The 18,238-nt window shown below is 40.4% G+C and overlaps 1 long non-coding RNA gene across 2 annotated transcripts in view; it reads right to left on the minus strand.

Annotated features, from left to right (window-relative positions):
• The window catches only part of LOC102986435 (uncharacterized), a 28,129-nt gene extending 13,005 nt beyond the window's left edge, over window positions 1-15,124 (minus strand). The window contains exon 1 of one of the 2 annotated variants that reach the window (XR_008617669.1): window positions 14,913-15,124. This is a non-coding gene — a long non-coding RNA (uncharacterized lncRNA). The remainder of the gene's footprint in view (window positions 1-14,912) is intronic. The other variant, XR_003680273.2, reaches the window with a different exon arrangement.
• Between the last annotated feature and the right edge of the window lie 3,114 nt (window positions 15,125-18,238).

Consider the following 18,238-nt stretch of genomic DNA (forward strand, 5'->3'; position numbering starts at 1 on the left):
TATCTCTTTAGAGGTTAGAATTTGACTTTGAAGAAAATGTCGTATGGATAAGCCTTTACTTGAAGGACTTGTGCTTCTTCACATTCTTAGGAATTGTTTACTTTCTCTTTTGCATTAAGCTGTGGTTTAGAAATTGAGTTTGCTGTTAATTCTATCTCTGTTGGATGCCTTTTGACTCAGGAGACTAACAGACTCCTAAATGTTAGCAGGAACATCAGTTGATCTTTTGAAAGGTAACCAATGAATTTGGAGTTTTCTTGGCCAGACAAGGTTTCTTGGCCAGACAAGTCACAGGATCACAGCCCAGTCCTGAGCTAAACTTAAGGACAATAAGATTAGTTCTGGGGCTTCCCTGGTGGCGCAGTGGTTGAGAGTCCGCCTGCCGATGCAGGGGACATGGGTTTGTGCCCCGGTCCGGGAAGATCCCACATGCCGAGGAGCGGTTGGGCCCATGAGCCATGGCCGCTGCGCCTGCGTGTCCGGAGCCTGTGCTCCGCAACGGGAGAGGCCACAGCAGTGACAGGCCCGCATACCGCAAAAAAAAAAAAAAAAAAAAAAAAAAAAAAATCCGCCTGTCAGTGCAGGGGACACAGGTTCGAGCCCTGGCCCGGGAGGATACCACATGCCATGGAGCAACTAATCCCATCCCCACAACTACTGAAGCCCAAGTGCCCTAGAGCCCACGTGCCGCAACTACTGAGCCCGTGTGCTGCAACTACTGAAGTCTACGTGCCTAGAGCCCGTGCTCTGCAACAAGAGAAGCCACCACAATGAGAAGCCCGCGCACCACAACGAAGAGTAGCCCCCGTTCGCCACAACCAGAGAAAGCCCTCAGGCAGCAACAAAGACCCAATGCAGCCCCCCAAAAAAGATATATGCATTCCAATGTTCATAGTCGCATTATTTACAATTGCCAACATATGGAAACAGCCAACTTAGGTCTCCATCTTTGGATGAATGGGTAAAGAAGATGTGGTATATGTACACGATGGAATACTACTCATTCATAATAAAGAATGAAATCTTGCCATTTGCAACATCACGGATGGACACTGAAGGTATTATGTTAAGTGAAATAAGTCAGAAGGTGAAAGACAAAAACTGTATGATTTCACTCATATGTGGAACCTAAAAAAACAAAAACAAAAATGAATGAACAAACAAAATAAAACTCATCAACCCAGAGAACAGATTGGTGATTACCAGAGAGGAAGGGGATTGAGAGGTAGGCAAAATGGCTAAAGGGGTGTCAAGTATATGGTGATGAATAGTACCTAGACTTTTGGTGATGATCACTGTGTAATGAACACCAACGTCAAATCATGGTATTGTACGCCTGAAACTTATATAATGGTATATACCAATTTTACCTCAACCAAAAAAAGAGAGAGATGTAGGAAATTGCTTTTATGTATTAAAATATCAAATCATTATACATTATATCATATATAATAATAATGTATTATTTTATATAATATATGATACACATTAATATGCATTAAATTAAATATATGTGTATTACATATAACATAATTATCACATTTTATAAGGTAATAGCGCATAACATGCATATAATTTCATGTATTACAGTATCAAATTAGATCGCATAGCAGTATCTAGGCTGAATGCTGATTGATTGTCAAATCTATATACTTCAATGTATCATCTTTTTTTCCCAGCTTTTGGAGAGGGAAGCAAACAAAAAAAATCCCCCAACATGTCTTCAAAGATTGTTTCACAAAAGTGAGACAGTCAAATTGACAGTCTTATTCAGTTTATACCCTCTCTGCTGAGACGGCCACTTTTTAGAAATAGGCATCAATTTCCTAGAATACAAACTGTGCTCCTCATTTACTTATGCTAGAACATAAGTTGTAAAGGGCTGGGAATAATCACAGTCAGCACCTAGGTAAACTTAAACCAGAGACCCTCAAAATTAATACTCAATGTCTTCTGTTCAAATTTCATACAGTCTTGTCTTTAACTCAGCGTCACTACCTAGAATATAGCAGAATGTAACTTTTAAGATCATCCATCATCTATCACAGGCAGAAAATAACAAATAAATCAACGTGTGACAATTTTACATCTCCAGGGTCACAAAAATATTATTGTTTCATAAAAGACAAAAGAAAAGAAAGAGATAATATAATATGTGCCAGAGTAATTTTGTTATTTCCTTCCAAATACAAACTATATAAACTACCATCTTGTTTTCCTAAGAAAGCATAACGCAAGTCTAAAGACCACACATTAGGTGTCCAGTAAGAGTCCCATTTCTATCCACTGGCATCCTACTCAGGTTATGGATCTTTTGCTGGCTTTGTGGGTTTATTTACAGAATTGCTGTTTGTAGCTTGATGGTCTGCAGAAAGAATTTTAAAAGAGATTAACTTCCCTTTTTGTTTACACATAAGCATTTACTTTAAACATCAATTTCAGGTGAAATAAATAAAATTAAACTCTGTTTAGAAAACAGTAAACCAAGACATTTGTGATGCACTTTATCCTAATAACTTGTGCGTTCTTCAGTTTGGGGAGCTATCAACTCTGCCTCATTGTTTGAAATGTTTTTATCATGTTCATGTAGTTTGGGAATGATACTATGACTCAGAATTATGTGGTAAGAATTGTTTAGATGATACACAACACCAAAAGAATAAGTTAAAAAGAGAAAAACATAGCTAACCAACTGATTACCTTATTTAGGTGCATAGTATCTGTATAAGAATGAGCTCTACACTTAGACGAACTGGGTTCAAACCCCATTTCATGTATTTATTGTGAAATGAGGCTGATTAATAGTAACTACCTTTTAGGGTTAGCGAGATTAAGTGGGAGAATTCCTGTAAATCCCATTAGCATAGGGGCTGACACAGACAGGGCTTGATGACTATGAGCCATATTGTTATGGCCAAGCTCACCTGTCACCTCATCTATGAAGCTCATCTCACAAATCTTCCAAATACTTTAATGAGAACTATCCCTTTCTTTCTGTACTACTTTGGCATTTTGTTTACATCTCTCTTATAGCACTTCTACTGTGAATTATGGTTATTAACATACACTATACTGGTCTTCTGCATTAGATATTAGGCTCCAGATGGCAAGGAACACGTCTTCTTCATCTTTATATTTTAATCTCAGTACCCCTTTCCCAAGACCTAATACCAGGTTTATGCGCACTGGACTTTAAATGACTGTTTATTAAGTTTACATGACATGTTCCTCGTCACCCTTCAGGTCTCATATCAAATGTCACCTCTCTGTTGACTGATTCCAAGAAGCCTCCCCAGCCCTACCCACCGCCTAACCAAAGTAACTCTACTACATCACGCTGTTTATTTCTTTCACAGTCCTTATCATTTGGGGAAATAATGTAATTAACATATATACTTATTTGTTGTTTGTCTCTCCTGACAGAATGTAAGCACCATGATAGTGGAGCTCTTGTTCACACTGAATCCTTAGCCTCAGAACAGTCAAGAGTCAATTTAAGTACTTGGAAAGTACTTCTTTTTTTTTTTTTTTTTTTTACGGTACGCGGGCCTCTCACTGTTGTGGCCTCTCCCGTTGCGGAGCACAGGCTCCGGACGTGCAGGCTCAGTGGCCATGGCTCACGGGCCCAGCCGCTCCGCGGCACGTGGGGTCTTCCCAGACCGGGGCATGAACCCGCATCCCCTGCATCGTCAGGTGGACTCTCAACCACTGCACCACCAGGGAAGCCTGCGGAAAGTACTTCTTAAATGAATCATTATACCTCCGAGGGCCCAGGTATGACGGTGGCAGTAGAAGTGATGTGTCACAGTGCCCCGCGTTTAAAGAGCTAGTAAAGTTGCTGATGGCTTTTGAATGTTTAAAAAGGTGATATTCAGGAACAATTGTGATAAGGCGTCAGTCCCCACCTCACTCCCTTTGTCTTTGCCATCCCCAGCCCCCTCTGCTTACAGAGAATTCCCAAACCAATAATGGCATGAGGAAGGAAAGCCTCAAACAGCTGTTGGATCCATGACTGAAAGAGTTAATGAGGCCCCAGTCATTCCTGCATGGTGTAGATGAGGTTTGCCTACATGTGAGGGTCTGCCAGATAGTACTCCCCAGACAAGCACTGTCTCTTCGTATAGGTAATGCAAAACTCTGGTTCACTAGAGTCTGGAACATTGCACCATTTGAATGATGCAACCAAAGTTTTGAATTACTTGTATTAAATATAGTAGATGAAGATGGTCTTCCACTTGGCTCCTTCCCAAATTTGTATCGGGGTCTGGTGAATGACCTGGGGACTTGAGAACTAATCTAAAAGATCTGGTAGGATCTTCCGTAGAAATAGTGTTGGAGCCTGATCGTCATTACAGAACAAGGCCTTTTTGTTCTTTTTCTGATTGAAGAATACAGGAGACTTAACCAATTATACGGAGTGTTCCATATATTATGGCTTGGAAAGAAAATAAACCCTTTTTGGCAGAATCTGTGACCTTGGTGTTTTTTTTTTATTTTGGGCTGCGTCAGGTCTTCGTTGTGGCGTTCGGGATCTTTTTTTTGTTGCGGCACACAAGCTCTTTGTGGCAGTGCTCAGGCTTCTCTCTAGCTATGCGTGAGGGTTTTCTCTCTCTAGTTGTGGTGCACAGGCTCCAGGGTGCTGGGTTCTGTGGTCTGTGACAGGCGGGCTCTCTCGTTGAGGCGCGTGGGCTCAGTAGTTGAAGCGCACAGGCTTAGCTGCCCCGCGGCATGCGGGATCTTCGTTTCCCGAACAGGGATCGAACCCGCATCTCCTGCATTGGAAGGCAGATTCTTTACCACTGGACCACCAGGGAAGTCCCTGTGACCTTGGTTTTAAAGAAATTACATGAGCTATGCCATAGTATAAAATTATCAACTCAGCTTCTCATTAACTAAAAAATGGTATTACTTGGACCAGAAATCTTGACTCTGGAGCTTCCAGGTTGGTGACCATGTGGAGGTGCTAGGATAGTGACACTCCCAGAGAGGGCAGGGAAGCACCACATTCCTTCCCACAAACCTTGCCCTGTGTATCTCTTTTACCAGTTGTTCCTGAGTTATATCCTTTTATAATAAACCAGAAGTAATCTAACACACAAGACACACAGACAGAACATCACATGGGGACAGAGGCAAGGACTGGAGTGATGCATTTACAGCCAAGGAACACTGAGGATTGCTGGCAACACCAGAAGCCAAGAAAAAAATAAAACAGATTCTTCCCTAGAACTTTGAGAGAGAGCACAGCCCTGCCAACACCTTGATTTGGGATGTCAGGCCTCCAGAATTGTGAGAGAATAAATTTGTTATTCTAAGCTACCCAGTTTGTGGTACTTCGTTTTGTCAGCCCAGAGAAACTGATATAGGTTCCTCTACATGCTGCCATGCCCATCTATGGATTAACCAAATAGTAACAAAATTTTCCTCTGAGCAAAGCATTCACTACATAGGGAAAGAAGCACAAAAATTTTTTGCTTCTCAGAGGGTTTATTATAGTGGCTAGGTTGTTGCTTACTGAAGAAGGATTGAATGCATTTTCAGTTGTGATGGATTCCTGTAATAAGATTAAAGAAGGGTACGTGTTCTCTTCTGTGAAAATTGTAGAAATAGGCGTGAAAAGAGGAGCCCTCAATGTTCATTATATAATGCTGGGTATAAATGAGAAGAGAATTGGTTTATTTGCTTTCCAGAGATAATTTGATGAGTCAGGATTTTAAATTATATTGTCTTTTCAGACAAAAGCTAGATCCCCACGTGCTCAATTGTATTCCATTGGAATTGCAAAGTTTTGCTGTAAGAGGACTTAGCAGGACAAATGAGTGATAAAACCATGAGAAATTAGGTTTTAGAAAAATGAAAACTAACTTCTGGGAAGTTGCTGGAATATCAGTGGTCAAAGAATAACGCAAGTTGTATTTTACACAACAGAATAGGGGCATTTCATACATGTAAATATGTCTCTTTTTTTTGGCCACACTGCGTGGCTTGTGGAGATCCTGACTAGGGATGGAACCTGTGCCCCCTGAAATGGAAGCGTGGAGTCCTAGCCACTGGAGCACCAGGGAATTTCCAATATGTCTTTATTAAAAAACAAAACTTGACTCTCTCTCACAGCCTCCATCCAATCCATCAGAATATTTTGGCTATGTGTCCTTCAAAGCATATCTAGACTCTGACCACCTCTTCTCACCCTCACTGTTCCCACTCTAGTACAAGTTTCCATCCTTTTCCCTGGGGGTTATTGCAGTATGCTCCTAATTTGTGTCCCTGTGTTACCCCAGGTCTTCTCACTCTTTCATTCAAAACTCTCCTGTTGGCTACTCAATTTGTTCTAAGTGATGGCCAAAGTCCTTACAATGCTCACAAAGACCTACGTGGCCTCCCCCTGTGCCCCCGCCAGCAACCCGCTACCTCCCTTATGGTTACCTGCTACCGTGTCCACCTTGATCACTCCACTCAAGCCTCGGTGGCCTCCTTGCCCCTCCCATCCCCTGAAATGCTCCAAAAGGCAAAACTTAAATTTGCGTTGCACCAGCAACTATTTACACAGCGTTTACACTGGATTTACAACTATTTATATAGCACTTACATTGTATTAGGTATTACAAGTAATCTAAAGATGATTTAGGGTATACAGGGAAATATGCGCAGGTTATAGGCAAATACCGCGCTATTTTATAAAAGGGACTTGAGCACCTGCCGATTTTGGTATCTGTGGTGGGTCTGGGAACCCATCCCCTGCTGACACCAAGGGACCCCTGTATTTATCTACTCTCTGTCTGCCCCTGCTGAAACGTTAAGTGCAGTGAAAGCAGAATGTTTGTATGTTTTGTTCACTGCTCTACCCCCAATCTTTAAGACATCCCCTGGACCACAGCAGCACTAAACAGATATTTTTTGATACATTTCACTCTACATTTTTCTGACTCCTTCATTAGACTCTAAGTAAAGACTGTGTTTTATTCACCTATCTCTGTGCTCCACATATGTTCTTTGAATGAATTAATATAAAACGTTTGGAAAGAAATTTATAGCTCCATTTATTTTGAAATTCACTTTACACTTATAGCAAATAGCAATTAATAGGCACAGATGGTGTTACTTTTAGGTTTGTTTGAATAAAAGAGGAAAATAATTGAAAGCAACCAATGTTCACTTTGAATATTGATTTCTAATCTTCTTATTTTAAAATTCAAATTATGCTCTGAAATGTCCTAAAGAATTGAAGCAGACATTTTCAATTCCATGGACACTGAATCCATATTTCTTAGGTTGATGCAAAACTGAGGCTCCCTGTTCTCTTTTTTAAATTCTCTCTCTTTTATTCCCCATTTCTATACACAGGGGATAAAGGGAAACATTCATCCTCACAGAATGGCATGGCATGCAGAAGTGATGAGGGTTGCACTCTAAGAGGATTAAGCACACAAAGAAGATAATTAACTTGCTGAGGCCCTACAGAAAATTGTGGAATAGTAAGAACAGCATTCAGAGTTTCTGTTATCCTAAGAAAGATCGATTCAAATAGCTACAGTGCATGCCTCAGAGTTCATTTGTAAGCCCCAAGTGTTAATATAAATGAAGAAGAATATTTAACCTTAAACGTAAGGCAGAGAAAATAAAATGTTAATAATTTAAAAGTGGCTTGCTTTTAAATATAGGCTGACATCTAGTTTAAGGCCAAAACAGACTATATTTTTGTTACTGTCTTTAAAATCATTCACAATAGCAATAGAACTCCACGCAATAAAATTTCACTAGGGAAAAATGATGAGAATGCAGAGATACTAGACTTACTTCTCTAAATGCAAACCCTTATAGGTGGTTTAAATAGACTCTTATAGGGTACTTTCCCTGGATGGGGAAATTATGAGCAATTTAAATTTTCCTTCTTTGAGCTTTTACAGTCTTTCAAAAATTTTATAAAGAACGTATAGTTTTTAATCAGAAAAAATTATGACAATTATAACGTGCTTATATATTTTTTCTAATACATATAATGCTCAGCCCTTAAATTTAGACATTAGAAATGTACCTCACATGTTCGAAAGCAAAACGCCCAGTTGATTGGGCAGAAAAACAGCTCCAAGGCTACCGAATTTGACTCATTCCGAGTGCTGTTTATTGTAAATTGAAAATGTAGTGCCAGGCAGATAAGTCATCATCTAAGAAAAGTGAGCCAGAGAGCGGAACCACTTTTGACAGGCAATTGGACTTTGGAAAAAAGGGCTAGAGAAAGAGAAACTAACTGGAAAGAATTGGAGATTTCTTTGATACCTGTAATACCCTACACGCAAACATCAGTGAGAAATGGGCAAAGGTTAATGTTTTAGATTTTGCTTAATGATCTATTATCCTCTAAAATCTTGGGAATATTCATTAATACTCTTGAATACGTTATTTCAGACAAGATTTAAAATCATTCTGACACAGATATGTGCCTTCAGGACATTCCCCACAGGAATATCTTTTCTCCTTCCACTCTCTGGCTTTGGGAAGTTTGGTTCAATTTGACCCAACTCTTAGGTCTCTGCCAATGCAGAGTTGCTATACGCAGAAGGTTGGTGGCGGTCTCTTAGCCTTGATAATACCAGCTACACTAAGTAATTCCTCTGGGTATCATCTGCAAGCCTAAAGGTGTAAATCAAGAAAAAGAGCAAAAGGAATTCAAGGGTGAAGGGAATTTCTGCCACCTTTTAAGTAGTGAGATGGGGCTAATTGGAGCAGAATTGGTTGGGACGATACAAATAAATGTGAGGTGTTTATAAGGAAATTGATGTAAATTTTAGATAATTAAAAACCACAAAGTTCTTAGTGTATATTCAAATATCTTATAAATACAAACAATATATTATAATGTGTCAGTTTAAAAATAAAAATATTTATGTAAACCATGCACAATCCCTTCAAAGTTTCTTCAGCACTATAAATGGGGCAATACATGGGAAGAGTGTGCCATCTAGTGGATAAAGGAAAAATACATTTTTGTGTAGGAAGTGGGGGGTAGGGTTAAAACTCTAAGCAAATGTTAGCATTCCTCATTATACTATTTTATTAATCAAATACTTCTTTCTTAATTCAGAATCAAGTAGATTTAGATATTTCGATATATACAGTGCTTTAAAACACATAAATGATTTTGCAAATACATTCTATTACTTTTTTTTCTGTTTAAAAGTGTAACACATGCCATTGTAGAAAATTTCTAAACTACATAAAGGTATAGAGAAAAAGTAAAATCTATAACCCTGCTGCCTAGAGACAACACAGTTAACATTTTTTTTTTTTTTTTTTTGGCGTATGCGGGCCTCTCACTGTTGTGGCCTCTCCCGTTGCGGAGCACAGGCTCCGGACACGCAGGCTCAGCGGCCATGGCTCACGGGCACGAACCCGTGTCCCCTGCATCGGCAGGCGGATTCTCAACCACTGCGCCACCAGGGAAGCCCCACAGTTAACATTTTAATGAATTTCTTTCAACTCATTTTCTATGCATTCACAAATGTTCATATAACCGACATCTCAGAAAGTAATGTTTGAAGGGTGCTTTAAAACATTAAAGTTACACGATGTGTTTTTAACCATGTGATTAAAACTTGCTATTGTTCGGGGAGGTTCCTTTCCTGTAGGGAAAAAATTATGCATTTCATGGATAAGTGAGAGAATATCTTATGCTTAGGAAATTGCAAGTGGCTCAATACTGTTGGAAAGTGAAGTTAGAAGTTTAAGTTCAGTGAGAAGAATGAACAGGAGTTGGAGAGGTATGTGGAAACTGGACCAAGAAGAACCATGGGTATGCCAGTTGGATATGTTGTCTGTTGATAGAGATAACTATTGAGGAATTTGGGGTAATGGACTGATGTTATTGGATTTGGATAGCACACAATAATAAAAAAAAATTTGATACTAATATGGAGAGCAGACTGAAATAATGGTTCTCCAAGCTGGCTGCACTTTATTTTTTTTAAAATTTTATTTATTTATTTATTTATTTTTGGCTGTGTTGGGTCATCCTTGCTGTGCGCGGGCTTCTCATTGCAGTGGCTTCTCTTCTTGCGGAACACGGAGTCTAGGCTCGCGGGCTCAGTAGCTGTGGCTCGCGGGCTATAGAGCACAGGCTCAGTGGTTGTGGTGCATGGGCTTAAGATGCTCCGCAGCATGTGGGATCTTGCCGGACCAGGGCTTGAACCCGTGTCCCCTGCATTGGCAGGCGGATTATTAACCACTGTGCCACCAGAGAAGCCCTGGCTGCACTTTAGAACTACCTAGGGAGCTTTAAAAATACTGATCCCCAACTCCAGTCCAAACCAATTAAATCAAGATCCTTGGGAATGAGATCTTTTAAATAGTTTCCCAGATGGTATTATTATTATTATTACTATTTGTGGTACGCGGGCCTCTCACTGCTGTGGCCTCTCCTGTTGCGGAGCACAGGCTCCGGACGCACAGGCTCAGCGGCCACGGCTCACTGGCCCAGCCGCTCCGCGGCACGTGGGATCTTCCCGGACCGGGGCACGAACCCTTGTCCCCTGCATCGGCAGGCGGACTCTCAATCACTGTGCCACCAGGGAAGCCCCCAGATGGTATTATTATACAGCTTGGGGTGAGAATCACTAGACTAAAGAGAGATTAAACCAGAGACAGAAAATACCACTAAGAAGGGAGTTGCATTAGGTCATGTGAAAAATTATGTGTGCCTAAACTAGGTTAGTGACAGTACAGGTGAGGAGAAGTTGCGTAAGCCATAGAATTGATGCGATTTGGTAATTAATTGAACACAAAGTATGAAAAACAAAAGAATCAAAGATTATTCTCTAATGGTATCTTGGTAGATGGTGTCAGCAGGAAATACAGCTGATTGGGCATGTGTGGGGGAATCAGAAAGTGTGTTAAAAAGCAGCTACAGGGACTTCCCTGGTGGCGCAGTGGTTGAGAATCTGCCTGCCAATGCAGGGGATACGGGTTCGAGCCCTGGTCCAGGAAGATCCCACATGCTGCGGAGCAATTAAGCCCTTGAACTACAACTTCTGAGCCTGTGTTCTAGAGCCCGTGAGCCATAACTACTGAGTCCGCGTGCTGGAACTACTGAAGCCCGCGTGCCTAGAGCCTGTGTTCTGCAACAAGAGAAGCCACCGCAGTAAGAAGCCTGCTAACTCAACGAAGAGTAGCCCCAGCTCGCCGCAACTAGAGGAAGTCCACGCGCGGCAACGAAGGCCCAACGCAGCCAAAAATAAATAAATAAAATTAATAAATTTATTTTAAAAAATAAAAGCAGCTACAATTTTCCTTTAGATTCATCACCGATGACACAAACACACTTAGATATATTTTCTGTTTGCCTGTTGGGCCAGATAATGTCTCTCAGCTCCACCCCACCCTCAAATTCTCTCCTTTGGTGACCTTGGAACCCAGACTACAAATCACATCTTTCCTCCGCCAGGCTCTTCCAGCAGGGCCATGAGAGGAAAATGCAACACTGGTGATCGGTGGCTTCCTGTCTGATAGGGGTTCTACTGAAAATCACTTAGGCCACACGTTTATCACCCCTGTAGACGTCATGCCTTATCTGTAGCCACCACTGACTCCAATTTGCAATTTTTTCAGCACTTGTAGAACCAGCCTCATCCCTACCCCACCCCCACACAGACACCAGCGGCCAACGATCCGGTGTCTCCTCCTCAGAGGTCTGGGTTTCAGCACCCCAGGGACCCCTCTCTAAATGTCTAAGTTTTTCTCTTTGTTCCCTTTGCTCCTTCAGGCCTAGGGATGGTGCACGCTTCCAGAAGTTGCTATTTCCACGATTCCTTAGAGTTCTCTTTTTACTCATTTAGTTGTTATCACCTTTATATCTATATGACTATTCCTTATATTAAGTTCTTTCTACTCAAATAACTTGTGTAGTTTCTATCTGCTGACTTGACCCTAGAGGGCCACGTTGGGTGAAAAAGTGCACCCTCAGCCCTAATTTGGCCTGACCCTCTTTCTAAGGGCCACCACTCTATATTCTAGACTAAATAAACACTGAGCTACAATGGCCGTTTCAGCAGCTCTTTTTATAGAAGAGTTAAATAAGCATTTCCAAACAGTACAAAGCATAAAAACCTAGAAGTTGTGGCTTTACCTAATTCTTTCTCTTGTACCACACAAGGGAGAGAGGAAGAGGGAAAGCCTCAGGGCTTCAGACTGTTGTCCTTTGTTCCTGAACTCTACCTCCCCAAACTCTAACCTTCTTCCTGCAGACCTTGCTCAAGCCTCCATCATCGAGGGTCTCCACCCATTTTCTCAGGGAAATTCCAACTTCTCGCCACTTGAGAAAGGAGCCACGTTCTTGTGTGTGGTTAAATACACAGGCTTTGTTCACAAGGTGATGGGGTTTTCCTGGGCCTGAGGTTTCCCAGAGGGACAGAGGAGTTTGCGAATGGCCCTGCGGGCTTTGGTTTTGTGGGGGTAAAGATGGTGAGTGCTCTGATTCCAGATTGGTCTCTTCATCAGTGGGCACTCCTACCATTTTCCACTTGATTTATAAAAGAACAAAGGCAACTCACTTCCATGAGTTTTCTTCCCAAGACAACACAATCTAGCATTATATGAGGAAGGTATAATCTTCATATTGATGTGACTTTGACTCTACTTTTTTGGGAAAAAATAACCTTTGAATTCCTAGATATGGATCTTCTGGCTTTTTCCTGAGCATGTCCATGTTACTAGAACCATAGCTTTAGTTTGGAATTGCTCTGTATGAATCACTTAGGGAAAATGCCAGCTTCAAATGGATTCTTTCTGAAGGTAACATTTCCTCTCAGAAAAGTGTAAGTGATGGTGGAGGAAGGGGATCTCTTTTATCCCATCAAACTGTCTCTAACTCTATCTCTATCACTTTTTATCTCTGTCTCCATCCACAAAACCACCACAGGGGGTGGGATAGGGAGGGTGGGAGGAAGACACGAGAGGGAGGGGATATGGGGATATATGTATACATGTAGCTGATTCACTTTATTGTACAACAGAAACTAACACAACACTGTAAAGCAAATATATTCCAACAAAGATGTTATTTAAAAAAAAACCCACCACAGCTGATCTTTTGTCCAAAACACTAAAGTGGAAGCAATATCAAAATTATCCATATTAACTGTCTCCCTTTTCTTCACTTGGAATATAATTTGAGATTTCATACCCTACAAGCAGTGGATTTCATTCTAAAATCATAAACTAAAAAGCTTCTGCACAGTAAAAGAAATTAAAAAATGAATGGGAGAAAATATTTGCAAACCATATATCTGATAAGGGGTTAATACCAAAATATATGAAGAACTCATATACCTCAATAGCAAAAACTCAAACAATCTAATTTTTAAATGTGCAGAGGAACTGAATAGACATTTTTCCAACAAAGACATACAATTCTCCACAGGTACATGAAAAGGTACTCAACATCACTAATCATCAAGGAAATGCAAATCAAAACCACAAGGAGATATCACTTTATACCTGTTAGAATGGCTACTATCAAAAAGAAGAGATAACAAGTGTTGGCAAAGGTGTGGAGAAAGGGGAACCCATGTGCACTGTGGTTGGGAATGTAAATTGGTGCAGTTACTATGTAAAACAGTATGGAGCTTCCTCAAAAATTTAAAAATAGAACTACCATATCATCCAGCAGTCCCACTTCTGAGTATATATCCAAAGGAAATGAAATCAGTATTTCAAAGAGATATCTGTCCTCCCATGTTTATTTTAGCATTATTTACAAGTAGCCAACATATGGAAACAACCTAAGTGTCCATTGATGGATGCATGGATAAAGAAAATGTGCCAAATATATATGTATCTATGTATAAAATGGAAAATTGTTCAGCCATAAAAAAGAATGAAATCCTGCCATTTGTGACAACATAAGTGGACCTTGAGGGTATTATGCTAAATGAAATAAGTCAGATGGAGAAAGACACTGTATGATTTCTCTTAAATGTGGAATATAAATTAGAAAAAAAAAGCTCATAGATACTGAGAACAGATTGGTAGTTGCCAGAGACGAGGGATGGGGGCAAAAGGTACAAAATTCCACTTATAAAATAAATCAGTGTTGGGGATGTAATGTACAGCATGGTAACTAGAGTTAATAATACTGTATTGCATATTTGAAAGTTGCTAAGAGAATAAATCTTAAAAGTTCTCATCACAAGAAGAAATATCTGAACTTTGTATGGTGACTAAAGTTCACTAGACTTATTAAGGTGATCATTTTACAAAATATACAAATATCGAGTCATTATGTTGTACACTTGAAACTAATATAATGTTATATGTCAATTATACCTCAATACCTTAAGTTTTAAAAGTTAACAGCTTAAAACACCACACATTTGTTATCCCAGCTTTTCTGTGTGTCAGGAGTCTAGTGTGCTTTAACTGGACTTCTGCCCAGCATTTTTCAAGGCTGAAATCAAGGTGCTGGCCAGCTGTGTCCTCATCTGGAAGCTTAATTAGGGAGATATCCACCTCCGAGCTCCCTCAGGAGCTTTACTGAAATTACTCTTTTCCAGCTGATCCACAGTGCAGCTTTGCCATTGATTGGATTTGTATCTATATGGACTATTATTTTGTCCCTTTTTTCTTTTTCTAAGCCCTGTGCCATTGCCACAGTGTTTATTATAACATCAAAATATCTGTGATATCTAGCTAGAGAAGTCTTCTTTCCTTGTTTTTCTTCTTTTGGGGTGTGTCAGGTAGTTTTGGTCTTTTGCCATTCTATGTAACTATTAACATGAGCATGTAAAGTTTTATTTTAAACAGTTGGGGCTTTGGTTTGGAATTCTATTGAATCTGTATATCAATTCGGGGATGTTTGCTAGAGCTGCCATAACAAAATACCACAGACTGGGTGGCTTAAGCAACAGAAATGTATTTCTCACCGTTCTGGATGCTAGAAGTATAAGATCAAGGTGTTGCAGGTTTGAGAATTCCCTGGTGATCCAGTGGTTAGGACTCCATGCTTCCATTGCAGGGGGCACAGGTTCGATCCCTGGTCAGGGAACTAAGATCCTTCAAGTCATTTGGTGCGGCCAAAAAAAAAAGGTGTTGCAGGTTTGGTTTCTTCTGAGGCCTCTCCCCTTGACTTGCAGATGGCTGCCTTCCCACTGTGTCCTCATGTGGTCATCCAGTGGTCTGTGTTGTGTGTGTCCTCTTCTAAGAAGGCACCAGTTATATTGGATTAGGGCCCACCATATGATCTCATTTTGCCTTTATTGCCTCTCTAAAGGTCTTACCTCCAAAAATAGTCACATTCTGAGGTACTGGTGCTTAGTAATTGAATATATGAATCTGGTTGGGGACACAGGCCATAACAGGGGAGCACTGACGTTTTCCCAATATTGAATCTTCAAATACATGAACACAATATAGCCATCTCTTCATTTATTTTCATATTCTTAATGCCTTTCAACAAAATTTCTCATGCTCCACAGAAGCCTTGAAAATTAATTGAATATTCTCACTTTACTTCACCAGATCCTCCCTTTTTCCTTCTGCACTATGGTTCATGTCCTAGAAGGCTGACATTTTTGGACTCCATCAGAGGGCTCCCTTGCCTTCTGGCCTCTGAAAAGATTTGGCCAATGGGAAGCATGGGCAGATCTGAGTAGATACACATTCCCTGCCTTCTTGCACACCACACTGATGATGGTTGGCTGCAGCTATATTCCTCTCTGGAGCCTTGTAGCTCTTGACCATAGCCTTCCCCTGCAGCCAGAGTTCTGCTCCCTTTCAGTTGCCCATTCAGACCTATGGTTAGTACTCCATTTTCTCCCTGGGTTTCCTCACCACTCCTTGTTGGTTGCTTTTGATCCTGACCACTTAGTAAATGATCCATTCATTAAACTCTCCTCAATTCCCACCTTTAAGTGTGCCAGCTTTTTCCTGCTGGGATACATACTTTGTCAGACTTATTCTCAAGTACTTTTTATCTCTTGATGCTATTTTATATGGCTTTTGTTTTTTGTTTTGCGGTACGCCGGCCTCTCACTGTTGTGGTCTCTCCCGTTGCAGAGCACAGGCTCCGGATACGCAGGCTCAGCGGCCATGGCTCACGGGCCCAGCCGCTCTGCGGCATGTGGGATCTTCCCGGACCAGGGCACGAACCCGTGTCCCCTGCATCGGCAGGCGGACTCTCAACCACTGCGCCACCAGGGAAGCCCCATCTGGCGTATTTTTAAATTACATTTTATGTTTGTTGCTAGTGTATAGAAATGCAATTGCTTTCACTGCACTTTTTTAAAAAACCAGCAACCTTGCTAAACTCTCATTAATTCCAATAATTTATACTAGATCTTTTAAAAAGATCTAAATATAAAAATATGTATAGATTTTTCTTTATATGGAATCTCCATAAATAATCTTTAAATAATCACAGATTTGTAATTTTCTTTGCAACGTTTATGCCTTATTGGGTTACCTAAACATCTAGTTCAATGCTGTATTGGAGTGATAGTGGTAATCATTCTTATTTTGTACCTGAACTAATAGAGAGTGATTGTTTCATCATTATGTGTACTGCTTCTTTAGATATTCTATCAGGTTAAGGAGAGCCCTTCTAGTTCTGGTATCTAAGTTTTTATCATGAATGAGTGCATATTAAATTCTGTCTAAAATTTTTTATACAATACAATGAAATACATATTGATATCATTTTTCTTTTTTAGTCTTTTAATGTCGTTAATCATATTAATTGCAGTAATCTGTCTTCTAATGTTAAACTGACTTTGAACCCCACACGATTGATCATGATAATACTCTTAGAACACAGAATCCAAATGAGTAGGAACTATATATTCTTTAGAGACAAAGAAGTTTTCAGTTGTAAACTTACCTACACACAACAAGCAACAAATGGACATATATTAATATTTTACTGACTAGTTCTAACTTGAGTTGTGTCTTTATTTACCTCCATCAGTAATGCATCTATTTATTTAATAATCATTTGTTGAGCAATCACTAAATGTCATTCACTCTTCTGGTAATAAGAGTACGAAGATGACAAAGACATAACCTTTCCCATTAAGGAGCTCATAATTTAAATGTGAATGGAGTGTGTGTGTGTGGGCTGAACCACAGGGTGAGGTTGGCACAGAGAGAACAAAAGATAATGGAAAACATATTCAGTAAGTGCTGTACTATAGATGAATGAACAAAATGCTAAGGAAATAAAATGGGGAAGTACTTCAAGTCTTCATTCAAGTAATTAGACTTGAATCTTGAATGAAGATACATGTTTATCACCAAAAGACGATGCAGAAGGAAACACTGAGAGACTTTTGTGCGGATTAAATATGTGTTATATGCCAAGACATTATGGCCTGGGGGATAAAGCAGTGAATAGGCCACAAAAATCTCTGCTGTTTTCGACTGACTTTCTAACCAACATCAAAGGAAAGAAACAACTTGCCCAGAGAAAGGACCTTTCCTGCTCAGGACAGCTTTTGTATGAGTACTCCATCAACAGTTCTGGATACCACACAACGCAGCGATATCCAAAGTGGGCAGCCTGCAGGAAGATAAAACCAGTGTTTCTATTTATGTTTAGTTTTTAGATTCTTCTGGTATTTCTATTTTTGTCTATGCACTAACATGTAAGTAATTTACAAATTATTATCCATAGACTTGGAGTGCCGACTCAAGTTTTATTGATGTGGGTATTTCATCCAAAAATTCGAGGACCACTGCTCTAGAGTCCTCCGAAGTCCTCAAAACAAAAAGTAATTTGAATTTAACTATCTTGAAAGTTACATAACACTTCTAAAACACTAGCAATGGAGGAATGTTACACAGCATTAGGGGTGGCTAGGGAAAGCACTTTTCTTAAGGGCCTTGTAGACAATCCCGGAGGAGCTGCCTATATAATTGTTAATAAAGATTGAAAAAAAAGTTCTTAGTGTTTGAAGGTTTGGGCAGCCGCTGAGAACAACTCTGGTTGTTCAGCTTAAATGTTCTGATACTGAGCATAGTCCAACTGGTTGGACTGCTCGGTGCGTAATCCACATGGGCCGCCAGGTTCAGGGTCTGAGCGGAGAAGGACCCGCTTTCGCCCCCCGCGAACTCCGCCCGAGAACAGAAAGCCCGCGACTCACCGCGCAAAATTGCTCGCCGGGACTTTGATCCAGAGCCTAAAGCGCCGCCAGGCGCCTTGCGTAGCTGGCGCAGGGCCAGCGTCACGTGCTCAACGAACGCTGATCTCGCGCCT

This window comes from Physeter macrocephalus, chromosome 6, assembly GCF_002837175.3.
Source record: "Physeter macrocephalus isolate SW-GA chromosome 6, ASM283717v5, whole genome shotgun sequence".
In the NCBI taxonomy this organism is placed as follows: domain Eukaryota; kingdom Metazoa; phylum Chordata; class Mammalia; order Artiodactyla; family Physeteridae; genus Physeter; species Physeter macrocephalus.